At 44.4% G+C, this 10,560-nt stretch overlaps 2 non-coding genes across 2 annotated transcripts; one reads left to right on the plus strand and one right to left on the minus strand.

The window, feature by feature from the left end:
- Positions 1-257: 257 nt before the first annotated feature.
- On the minus strand, positions 258-340 carry TRNAL-UAA. The gene has a single exon. It is a non-coding gene; the product is annotated as a tRNA-Leu (tRNA).
- A 1,882-nt stretch (positions 341-2,222) lies between these two features.
- TRNAV-AAC lies at positions 2,223-2,295 on the plus strand. The gene has a single exon. It is a non-coding gene; the product is annotated as a tRNA-Val (tRNA).
- Positions 2,296-10,560: the final 8,265 nt, after the last annotated feature.

Raw genomic sequence — 10,560 nt, forward strand, 5'->3', positions numbered from 1 at the left:
TTGAATACAGTGTGCTGTTAGGCTGCAGGAATTGTGGGAAGAGGCGCCTCCTACTTAACAATGCTGAGGGAAGCAATCTCCTTTAAGATTTTTTTTAAAAAAAGCAGTAATGTTGGGCAGAATATTACACAGTAACTCTCGTTATGTTTTGAAGTGTTCACACTCAAACTGAAAGAGTTGTCACATTAGTTTTTATGTAAACAACTTAGCTCCCAACTGTGCCTGAAATCGCAAACGTCAAAACACACACTAACAGTTACCGGGAGTGGGGCTCGAACCCACGCAGACACATGTCCATTGGATCTTAAGTCCAACGCCTTAACCACTCGGCCATCCCGGTGATGAAAATGGGTTTTGTTGTCTAACTTTACTAGGCTAGAATTTTTAGTTTCTGGAAGAGTATGAATAATTACTTGGACCACGTTTAAAAGAGTGTACAAAGGAAACAAATGCTTCTAATGTTGCTTGGAAATAAAAAAATGAAAAGATATATTTCCAAAAGTAAGAATAATTACTAATTTGTGCCAGGCATTATACTAGATGTTAGGGAAACAAGAACCATTCCTGATTTCCTTGGACTTCCATTAAAATAAGGCATATTGTGGGAAATCCACGCCTGTCAGTGCTGGAATCAGAGCTGGATTCTGAAGATTCAGCAACCTCCGCCTCCCGGGTTCAGACGATTGCTGTGTACATGTCAGAGAAAAGAATCTCCCATACTTTGACATACAGAAGAGTTTTAAATTATTCTATTGTGATTTTTTAAAAATGCACTATACAGTAGAATCATATGTGGTTTTTATAAACTATACTTACCTAGTTTAAATGCCTACATATGACAGATTAAAAAAAAAATCGAAACATGTAGAAAAATTGCTTTATTGCCAGGCGCGGTGGCTCACGCCTGTAATCCCAGCACTTTGGAAGGCCAAGGCAGGTGGATCACCTGAGGTCGAGAGTTCAAGACCAGCCCAGCCAACACGGAGAAAACCCGTCTCTACTAAAAATACAAAAAATTAGCCGGGTGTGGTGGTGCATACCTGTAATCCCAGCTACATGGGATGCTGATGCAGGAGAATCGCTTGAACCTGGGAGATGGAGGTTGCGGTGAGCCGAGATTGTGCCCTTGCACTCCATCCTGAGCAACAAGAGCGAAACTCCGTCTCAAAAAACAAAACAACAACAACAACAGCAAAAAAACCATAAGCTAGAGACTATTAATAAAGCAGTGAACACAACGGAAAAAAAATATCCTTTTCCAGCCGGCACGGTGGCTCACTCCTGTAATCCTAGCACTTTGGGAGGCCGAGGTGGGTGGATCACCTGAGGTCTGGAGTTCAAGAAACCCCATCTTAAAAAAAAAAAAAAAATCCTTTTCCTAGGGGAATTTATGTTTTAATTCCTAGCAAATAGCAGTTGATGATCAAATATGCTGTCTTTGATGAAAATATTTATCTCATTGAGCAGAATTCTTTATCACTTCTTTAGGATTTATAAAATCTGGCCTCCTAGATACTTGTCACTATGCTAAGTAGGAGATAATTTGGATGAGGAAGCTTATCCTCATGTGTGTGTGTATATACATACACACATATATATATGTATATATCTGCAAAAATACGTAGTTTGAGAAGCATATATTCATACGTGTACATATACATATATATTTATTACTAATGATCATGTACGATATATAGATATTTGCTCATTGATAATTGGTCCTAATGAATACATTTTTTCTGTCTTGAATTTAACTTTCCCATACACACCCAAGCTATTTATTTCTTGTTATACACCTTTGGATGAACACTGCCTCTGCCTTGTTTCAAACCTCAAGAAAGTGTCTCGTTTAGGAGTAAACGGGACTTTGAACGAAGGAAAAAACATTCAAGGATACCAATGTCCTGCCTGATTTTCAGTTATTGAAAAATGAACATCAGAGCATCTTATGAGAGCAGAGAGCATAGAACATATAAAAAAATGAATTGAAATAAAATTCCCAAGAGACTGCTGGAGATTTCCCTGCCCTGTGCTTCTGAAGGAATTGAAGCTTCAGGAGAATAATTTGCTTGGTTACTAGTTGTTGGGTTTTGAAACTGTTGGTTCTCAGAATTAGAAACTGTATGTGAAAATATCTCTCTGCCAAAGATATACTATAAAGAAACATAAATTCAGGGTTCATTTCAATTAATTCCAACATGAAAAAGACTTGTAGCAGGCAGGTTTCCGTAGTGTAGTGGTTATCACATTCGCCTAACACGCGAAAGGTCCCCGGTTCGAAACCGGGCGGAAACAGCTGTGTCTGTTTTGTAAAATTCTGAATGTGTTTATATTTCAACCTCTTCTCAAACATATTCTCTTTCTTTTAGCCCAGAATGCTCTCTCTCTCTCTCTCTCTCTCTCTCTCTCTCTCTCTCCTTTTTTTTTTTTTTTTTTTTTTTTTTTGAGATGGAGTCTCCCTCTGTTGCTCAGTCTGGAGTGCAGTGGTGCGATCTTGGCTCACTGCAACCTCCGCCTCCCGGCTTCAAGCGATTCTCCTGCCTCGGCCTCCTAAGTAGCTGGGGTTACAGGCCCCCGCCACCAGGCGCCCACTGCCACGCCTGGCTAATTTTTATATTTTTAGTACAGACGGGGTTTCACCTTGTTGGTCAGGCTGGTCGGGAACTCATGACCTCGAGATCCACCCGCCTCGGCCTCCCAAAGTGCTGGGATTACAGGCGTAAGCCACCGCGCCCAGCCAGTTACAACTTTCCATTAAAAGAATAATAATATAGCCGGCTGTTGAGATGGAAGAGCCAGTGAGGAAGAAAGAAGATCAGGACAGCAGTGTCTTGGAAATTAAATTAAATGTTTTAAGAAGAATAATGTGCCTATTGCCCCTGAGAAGTCAAGAAAGATAAGAGCTTTGGAGTGAGCATTAATTTTAGACATGTAAAGGTCATTCATGATCTTGACCAGAAGTTTCCATGAAGTGCTGGTACCAAAAAACCTGAAGATACTGGGTTTACAAAAGAAAAGGAACACAGAGGCCGGGCGCGGTGGCTCAAGCCTGTAATCCCAGCACTTTGGGAGGCCGAGGCGGGTGGATCACGAGGTCAAGAGATCGAGACCATCCTGGTCAACATGGTGAAACCCCGTCTCTACTAAAAATACAAAACATTAGCTGGGCATAGTGGCGCGTGCCTGTAATCCCAGCTACTCAGGAGGCTGAGGCAGGAGAATTGCCTGAACCCAGGAGACGGAGGGTGCGGTGAGCCGAGATCGCGCCATTGCCGAGATCGCGCCATTGCACTCCAGCCTGGGTAACAAGAGCGAAACTCCGTCTCAAAAAAAAAAAAAAAAAAAAGAAGAAAAGGAACACAGAAATTGCAGATAGTAAATGTGAATAACTCTTTATAGGAAATTTTTAAATAAAGTCATCTGAGAAATAGGGCATTAACTAGAGAAAAATGTTGAGACAAGAGAGGCTTTTTTAAGATGGGGTCAACCTCCTGACCTCAGGTGATCCACTGGTCTTGGGCCCCCCAAAGTCCTGGGGTTATAGGTGTGAGCCACAGCCTGGCCAATGCGGTGAAATCCCGCCTCTACTAAAAATGCAAAAATTAGTAGCCTGGGTGTTGGTAGAGGGGCAGTGTTGTGCAACCTGTAATCCCAGCTACTTGGGAGACTGAGGCAGAAGAATCGCTTGAACCAACGCGGCAGAAAGAGGTTGCAGTGAGCTGAGATTGCACCATTGCACTCCAGTCTGGGTGACAGTGAGACTCCATCTTGAAAAAAAACAAGTAAAGTGTATATAAAATACCTGATGTAATGAGAAATGCTAAAGAGAAAAATTAATCAAGAATGGAAATTAGGGTTGAGTTTTTATTTTCGGTTTCTAAATGGAGTAAATGTTATGTTTGAGCAAAAATATGAGGAGAGAAAATGAATTAGCTATGGCGGTATCTAGGTAAAGTCATTCCAAACACAGCAAATGGTGCCCACAAAGATGTTGGTGTTTTTATCTTATGTATTAGAATAATAGCAAAACGCTAACTTTGCTGAAGTAGAATGAGTGATACTTTAGTGAACATATCAGTTATCTATTGCTACAAATATACATCTTAATAAACCACCTCAGTAGCTTAAAACAATTCAGATCTATTTAGCTCCCTAGTTCAGGGCTGGTAGGTTGGGACTGACCAGGCAGTTTGTGTCCCAGCTGGGCCAATTCACATGTCTGGTGAACAAGAATTAATCAATCTTCAAATTGCATTATATATTTTTCCAAACCCATAGAATGTGCCACACCAAGAGTGAACCCTAATGTAAACTATGGATTTTGGTCTAGGGAACCAGCCCCCACACCCCACCCCTGGGTACCCCGAGTTCGGTGGCGACAAAGGAATGAGAAAAAGACAGATAAAGAGAGTTAGTGGGACCAGGGGACCACCACTTCTTACTCTGGAGGCAGTGAAGGCCCCGGGCTCTGGTTTCCATAATATTTATTGAACACAATCACTTTTGTCTATAGTGCGGTGGCAGGGTGAATCGGTGAAGGGAGGCTGTGCGTCAAACATAAAATTGACTGCAGTGGCTGTTTATGTGCGTTTCTCAAGCGCTAAAAGTGTACACTTTTCAACAGACAGTGCAGCTGGTGGGAGCCGGCTTAGCAAGGAGCCTACACATCTAGTTACACTTCAGTGCTTTAAGGGAGTGTGATGTCCTTGGGCACTATGTTCAGAATATCAGAGCTTAAGTCGCTCTGCTCCTGGGAACATGCTGGCAAAGAGAGGCCTTCCTCCCCAGAGGCCTCCTCAGCCTTCTGCAGTTTATTGTTCCTGATTTATTTTATACATTACTTAGAAGCAGTGTATTTATACATTACTCATATCCAGTTTATGTAGGCACGCTGTAAGCCCTTCCTCCATTGCTGCTTCCCCCAACATTTTGGGTGATAATGATGCATCTATGAAGATTCATATGTCAAAATGTGCCACTCAGGTGAGGCTTCTTGATAGTGGGGATCTTGGGGAGGAGCATTAGTCAGGGTGTATATGAGAACTCGCCCTATACTTTCACCCAATTCTGCTGTGAACCTAAAACTGCTCTAAAAAAATAAAGTCTATTTAAAAACAATAAAAAAATAGCAAGCAGAAAGAGCAAAGGGCTTATTAAAGAATTTTATTTGTCATATTTGCTAATATCCCCAAAGTCATGACGCTCAGCTAAAAGAAACAGTGGAAGGGCACTACAAGGTCACCTGAAAAACAGCATGGATACAAAGAAGGGAGCATAGTTGGGGTATTGATTTATTTTTGAGACGGAATTCCCTCTTGTTGCTCAGGCTGGAGTGCAATGGGGCAATCTTGGCTCACTGCAACCTCCACTTCCCAGGTTGAAGCATTCTCCTGCCTCAGCCTCCCAAGTAGCTGGGATTTGTATTTTAAGTAGAGACAGGTTTTCCCCATGTTGGTCAGGCTGGTCTTGAACTCCTGACCTCAGGTGATCCACCCACCTTGGCCTTCCAACGTGCTAGGATTACAGGTGTGAGCCACTGCACCAGACCACAGTTGAGGTTCTTAATTCAATAAAACCACCAGGATGTAGCTAGTTATTTCTGTTGATTTTATGTAGAAAGATCAAATGTAATATAATTTTTTTATTACCTGGTTATACGCTCAGCATACATTCCAGAAACTCCACCATCACCCAAGCGAGGATCCCACCCACATCCCTATATCTCACCCCTCCTCACCCTGTCCTTACCTCCAGGTCTGCTGTTCATCCAATCGCTGAACTGAAAGTTAACCAAGGTGTCTAAAATGTACTGAGAGTCTCAGACGTAAAGTTGATATTTTTATTACATATGGCTTGGATATTAAAAACAATTTTAAATGTAATTTTGCTTTAGGCCAAGTTAAAATGTTGAGAACATAAAGTAACCACAACCTTAGGAAAAGAGATTGTTCTGTAGCCATAACAAGTAGCCACCAGAGCCGATTTTTTTTTCTTTTTTTTTCTTTTTTTTTTTTTTTTGAGACAGAGTCGTGCTCTGTCGCCCAGGCTGGAGTGCAGTGGCCGGATCTCGGGTCACTGCAACCTCTGCATCCCCAGTTCAAGCTATTCTCCTACCTCAGCCTCCCGAGTAGCTGGGATTAAGGGCCTATGCCACCACGCCCAGGTAATTTTTTGTATTTTTAGTAGAGATGGGGTTTCACTATGTTGTCCAGGCTGGTCTGGAATTTATTTCTGACCTCGTGATCCACCGGCCTCGGCCTCCCGAAGTGCTGGAATTACATGCGTGAGCCACTGCCTGGCCCAGAACCGATTTTCAATCAGCTCAACCTGTCAGTAACAATCGCTTCTGTAAGTACTTTTGAAAACCAAATGGTGTCTGCTCCTGGCTTCTGAAAGTCAGCTGATCAGTGATGGACTCACCCCAATAAACAGACCTGTGAGTGCCGACCAAACAATGATAGTCTCTGCCAAGTAACCATATTCCCACAGACATCAACCTAATTAAAAAAAAAAATCAGCCATCTTTTGTGTTTGCAAAGACTGCTTTACAGTGTAGCTCTCGCTTGAGTGAGCTTTCATTTTGTCTTTTTAAAGTATTGAGCAGTGCTTTCATCATCCTTTGAAAATATCCCTTTGTGAAATCTGAAATGTCTAAGTTTCATTTCTTGCTGAGATTTTTACCGTTTATTTTTCACATCTGTAATTCTGTATTCTATAAAATGATATGGTCTTTACTACCACATTGCTGTAAATGTAGACCTTGGCAGGCTTTTGCTGTTTTCTATATGTGTATCAGTCAGATTGAGCAAATTAAATACCAATGTTTGAAAACACACTCTAATGGCAAGTCTTCAGCAGTCACTCCTTGAAAAGATAGCGAAGATAGGCCGGGCACTGTGGCTCACGCCTGTAATCCTAGCACTTTGGGAGGCCGAGGTGGGTGGATCACCTGAGGTCAGGAGTTCAAGACCAGCCTGGCCATCATAGTGAAACCCCATCTTAAAAAAAAAAAAAAAAAAAGATGGTGCAGTGGGTGAGGAGACCATCAGGTAGAGGAAGCACGTGGCAGCCACAAGCAGACTCCATAGGCTGGATCCTGAGAAAGGGACCAGAAAACATGGACTTCAGATGGTCAGCGGGCATCAGACACACATCCAACACACATGCTAGCCCCACTCTAACACCCTCATTTCTTCACTAAAATTTCTCTTAGGGCGTTGTTGGGTACCAGCCCAATCCTGTTCATGGGTGCCCCAAGTCCCAGCGGTGATGAGAGATTGAGAAATGAAATAAAGACACAGAAATAAAGTGTGGGTCCAGGGGACCAACGTAAAGTGCAAGGATCACTTTATCCCTGAGTTCTGGTTTCCCCAGGTTTTTATTAGGTGCACATACTGGTTCATTGAGGGGTGAAAAGCAGGAGGGTTTATCGAGGGAGGCCTTGAAACTACTGGGGGAGGCCTTGAAAGTACTGTGGGGCAAGATAGCCAGGGGGAGAAGCATGCATCATTAGAATACATTGAAACCGTGGGTCTTCTAAGAGCAGCTCATCTAGTATGCCAAGTTTTACCAGTGATCATTATCGATATGCAGCTGCACTGGAAAAATGCAGATAGGGCATCGCCAGGCCTGACCACACACAATGAATGCATCAGGGGGCTTTTATTTCCCGAGCACTGTGGACATAGGGTAACCAAGATCCCCCCTGTCCTGAGAACATGGCAGAGCAGGAGGTGCTCCATCAAGGCCTTCCAGCTTTGCCAGCTCCCACTTGCAAAGACCCTTCCAGATCTTGTGAGCAGAGGTCAACAACCTTTCCTGGGTGCTTACACAAGCCCTCTTTATGAGACCCTGGGCAGACCCCATAATGGAAAGGAGTTCGTGGGACCAAGGCAGTGTTTTCCTGCCTTGCAACCACACCGTGGTTGTGCCACGGTTAATGGGGCGCTCTCAGATGATCTAACTTTAGGCCTCCCTTTACCGCTTCTGCTCGTGCTTTTACAAGCTACAGCCTGCTCTCTTTTGTGCTGTGCTTTTCATTCACTGCTGTATTTCTGGGTATAAACTTCAGTGTACTGAGAACTCTGTAAACTAATAAGCAAATCAAACAGATTTGTTTAATCAGTACTAGAAGAGACGGCATATGTCTGCCCTTGGTCTGGGCCCACAGGGCATCATGTCACCTGTTCCATAAGATTTTCTGTTTTCTTTCCCAAGCCCTTTAGAGGAGAGCAGGGATGAAATGGGTAGGTGTCACTGCTGAAGATGAGGAAATGATGTCAACATTTAATTCCGAGTTTAAGAGGCTGTTATTTCCATTGTGTAGCTGAATGTGAAGTGATTGCAGCAAAACTAGAGAGAAAAGGTGACACCCTCTCTGGCCCATACAGGGATCAAACCCATGACCTGGGTGTTGTTAGCACCACACTCTAACCAACTGAGCTCACCAGCCACACAAAAAATGTCTTTCTTTTAATTCTAAAAAACCAAAAAGTTTGTTGCTGTTCTTTGTTTAAAACTAAAGGAAATTATTTTCCTCTTCCCAAAACCATGTCTTTTTAAGTAATTTTGATTGCGACTACCGTAATACTGTTTCTTCAAACTTTTGTTGATGTTTTGCATTTTCCGTTGCTGCGCTCCAGCAGGGACGAAGAAAAACAAAACAAGGACAGGGCCAAAACCTCTACCTCCAACAGTAGGGAATTTCGCCTCTGCGGTGGGAAATGAGATTTTCTCAAACTCTCCTATTTTTGCCCAGCAAAAATACTACAGAGAACCATTCACAAGAGGGGCTTCCTTCCTTCTAACCCTGGGAAGGGTCCAGAGACCTGGGGGACCATCTGGAAGCAGAAGCTGGTTGTTCCGTTTTCCAACCAAATGGTTTGATGATGAAATTGACACATCACGCAGAATGTCTGCTGGATTTGGCTCACGGCTAGAGGAATCTGCTCCATACTGGAAAAGAAGTCTCTGGCACATATGCCTCAGGGGTTCATAAGGACTGGGGAGGTGCTCCTTCTCCGTGCCCCCCAAAATGCCCAGTGGCATGTCTGTTGCTCCACTACACATTATTATTATTATTTTTAGTTTTTTGAGACGGAGTCTTTCTTTGTCGCCCAGGCTGGAATGTGCAATGGTGCAATCTGGGCACACTGCAACCCCCGCCTCCTGGGTTCAAGTGATTCTCCTGCCTCAGCCTCCCGAGTAGCTGGGATTACAGGCGCCCGCCACCACGCCAGGCTAATTTTTTGTATTTTTAGAAGAGACGGGCTTTCACCGTGTTAGCCAGGCTGGTCTCGATCTCCTCGTGATCCAACCGCCTCAGACTCTCAAAGTGCTGGGGTTACAGGCGTGAGCATCGCGCCCGGCCCACTGCGCATTACTATAATTACTTGCCTCTGTTCCTCTTTGTACTGTCTTGTTCTTCATTCTCCTGATATCTCGGGGTCCTGCACAGCAAGGTAGGCTGCTCAATAATTTAATGAATGGGGAACAGGTCTGCTGATTATCAAGACTTCATGTCTTCTAAGTGGAGCACGAGGATCCTCTAGGAGTCAGGCAAACGTCATCAGGAATCTCAACGTCTTTCCCCCCCAAAAAAATATTTTCAACAGAAATCAATTTACCTCCTCATTGGTGGTGGAATGGGAAGACGGTGGAGAAAGCCGTCCTTTAATAACAGCTCTGAGGTCTCTGTTCTCCAACAAAGGATTTTGTGAAAACCTTTTCCCTCCCAGTTCCTGCTGCCGTAGCTGTTGGAAGGCCAAGGACTTCCTCTCAGCTGGGCTTTGGTGCCTGTTCCTGTCCCAGCCTATGGATCCTGGTACTCTTTCACTGCACCTCGGGCAGCCTAAGGGGTCTCCAGTTCAACGAGCTCAGCACACAGTACTTTTCAGAGAGGGAACGCACTGGCGGTGCAAACAGGGTTGAGTTGGTTCAGGTGTGCATGTGTTGAAATAGACAAGTCTGCGCCCTGGACCCTCGCAAAGATCCTGAACAGGCAGCTCTGCTTCCTGGACAATTTCCCAGGAATTCAGAGTCTGGATCTGAAGTGGAAGTTTCGCCCAGGATTTTGTTAGCACATAGTCAGCAACTTCCCTGTTTTAAAACTGCCCCTGTTTTTCTAACAATAACCGCCTCTTTCTGCTTCTGTACCTCAGCTTATTGTTTACCAGCTAAAAACCTTCAGGAAAACCGCCGCATCGTCTAAACCTGCTGCACTGTCTGAAGCTCTGAGTTACTCCCGGACCCCTTCACCTGTGAAAACCGTGGGCTGTTCTTAGCCGCGTCCAGATTCTGAGCGTAGTAAAGAGTGCGCCTCCGTTTCCCTGACGGCCGCCTGGGTTTCCTGTCAGGTAACACTTTCCACATTTGGTTCCCTGACCCCTTGAGCCGCCGGTTTGGGGTCAGAAAGGACGGACAGCTCGCCTGTGCCCCACCGGGGAACCAGGCAGCCCCCCGCCCCCCAAGCTGCTCCAGGGCCTCCTTCCCTGGAAGCGGAACCACTGCTGCTCCGGCGTTGCTGCTGGCCGGACGCGCGGGGGAGACGGACTGAACTGA

Source organism: Sapajus apella, unplaced genomic scaffold, assembly GCF_009761245.1.
Source record: "Sapajus apella isolate SASKATOON/1434 unplaced genomic scaffold, GSC_monkey_1.0 scaffold251, whole genome shotgun sequence".
In the NCBI taxonomy this organism is placed as follows: Eukaryota; Metazoa; Chordata; class Mammalia; order Primates; family Cebidae; genus Sapajus; species Sapajus apella.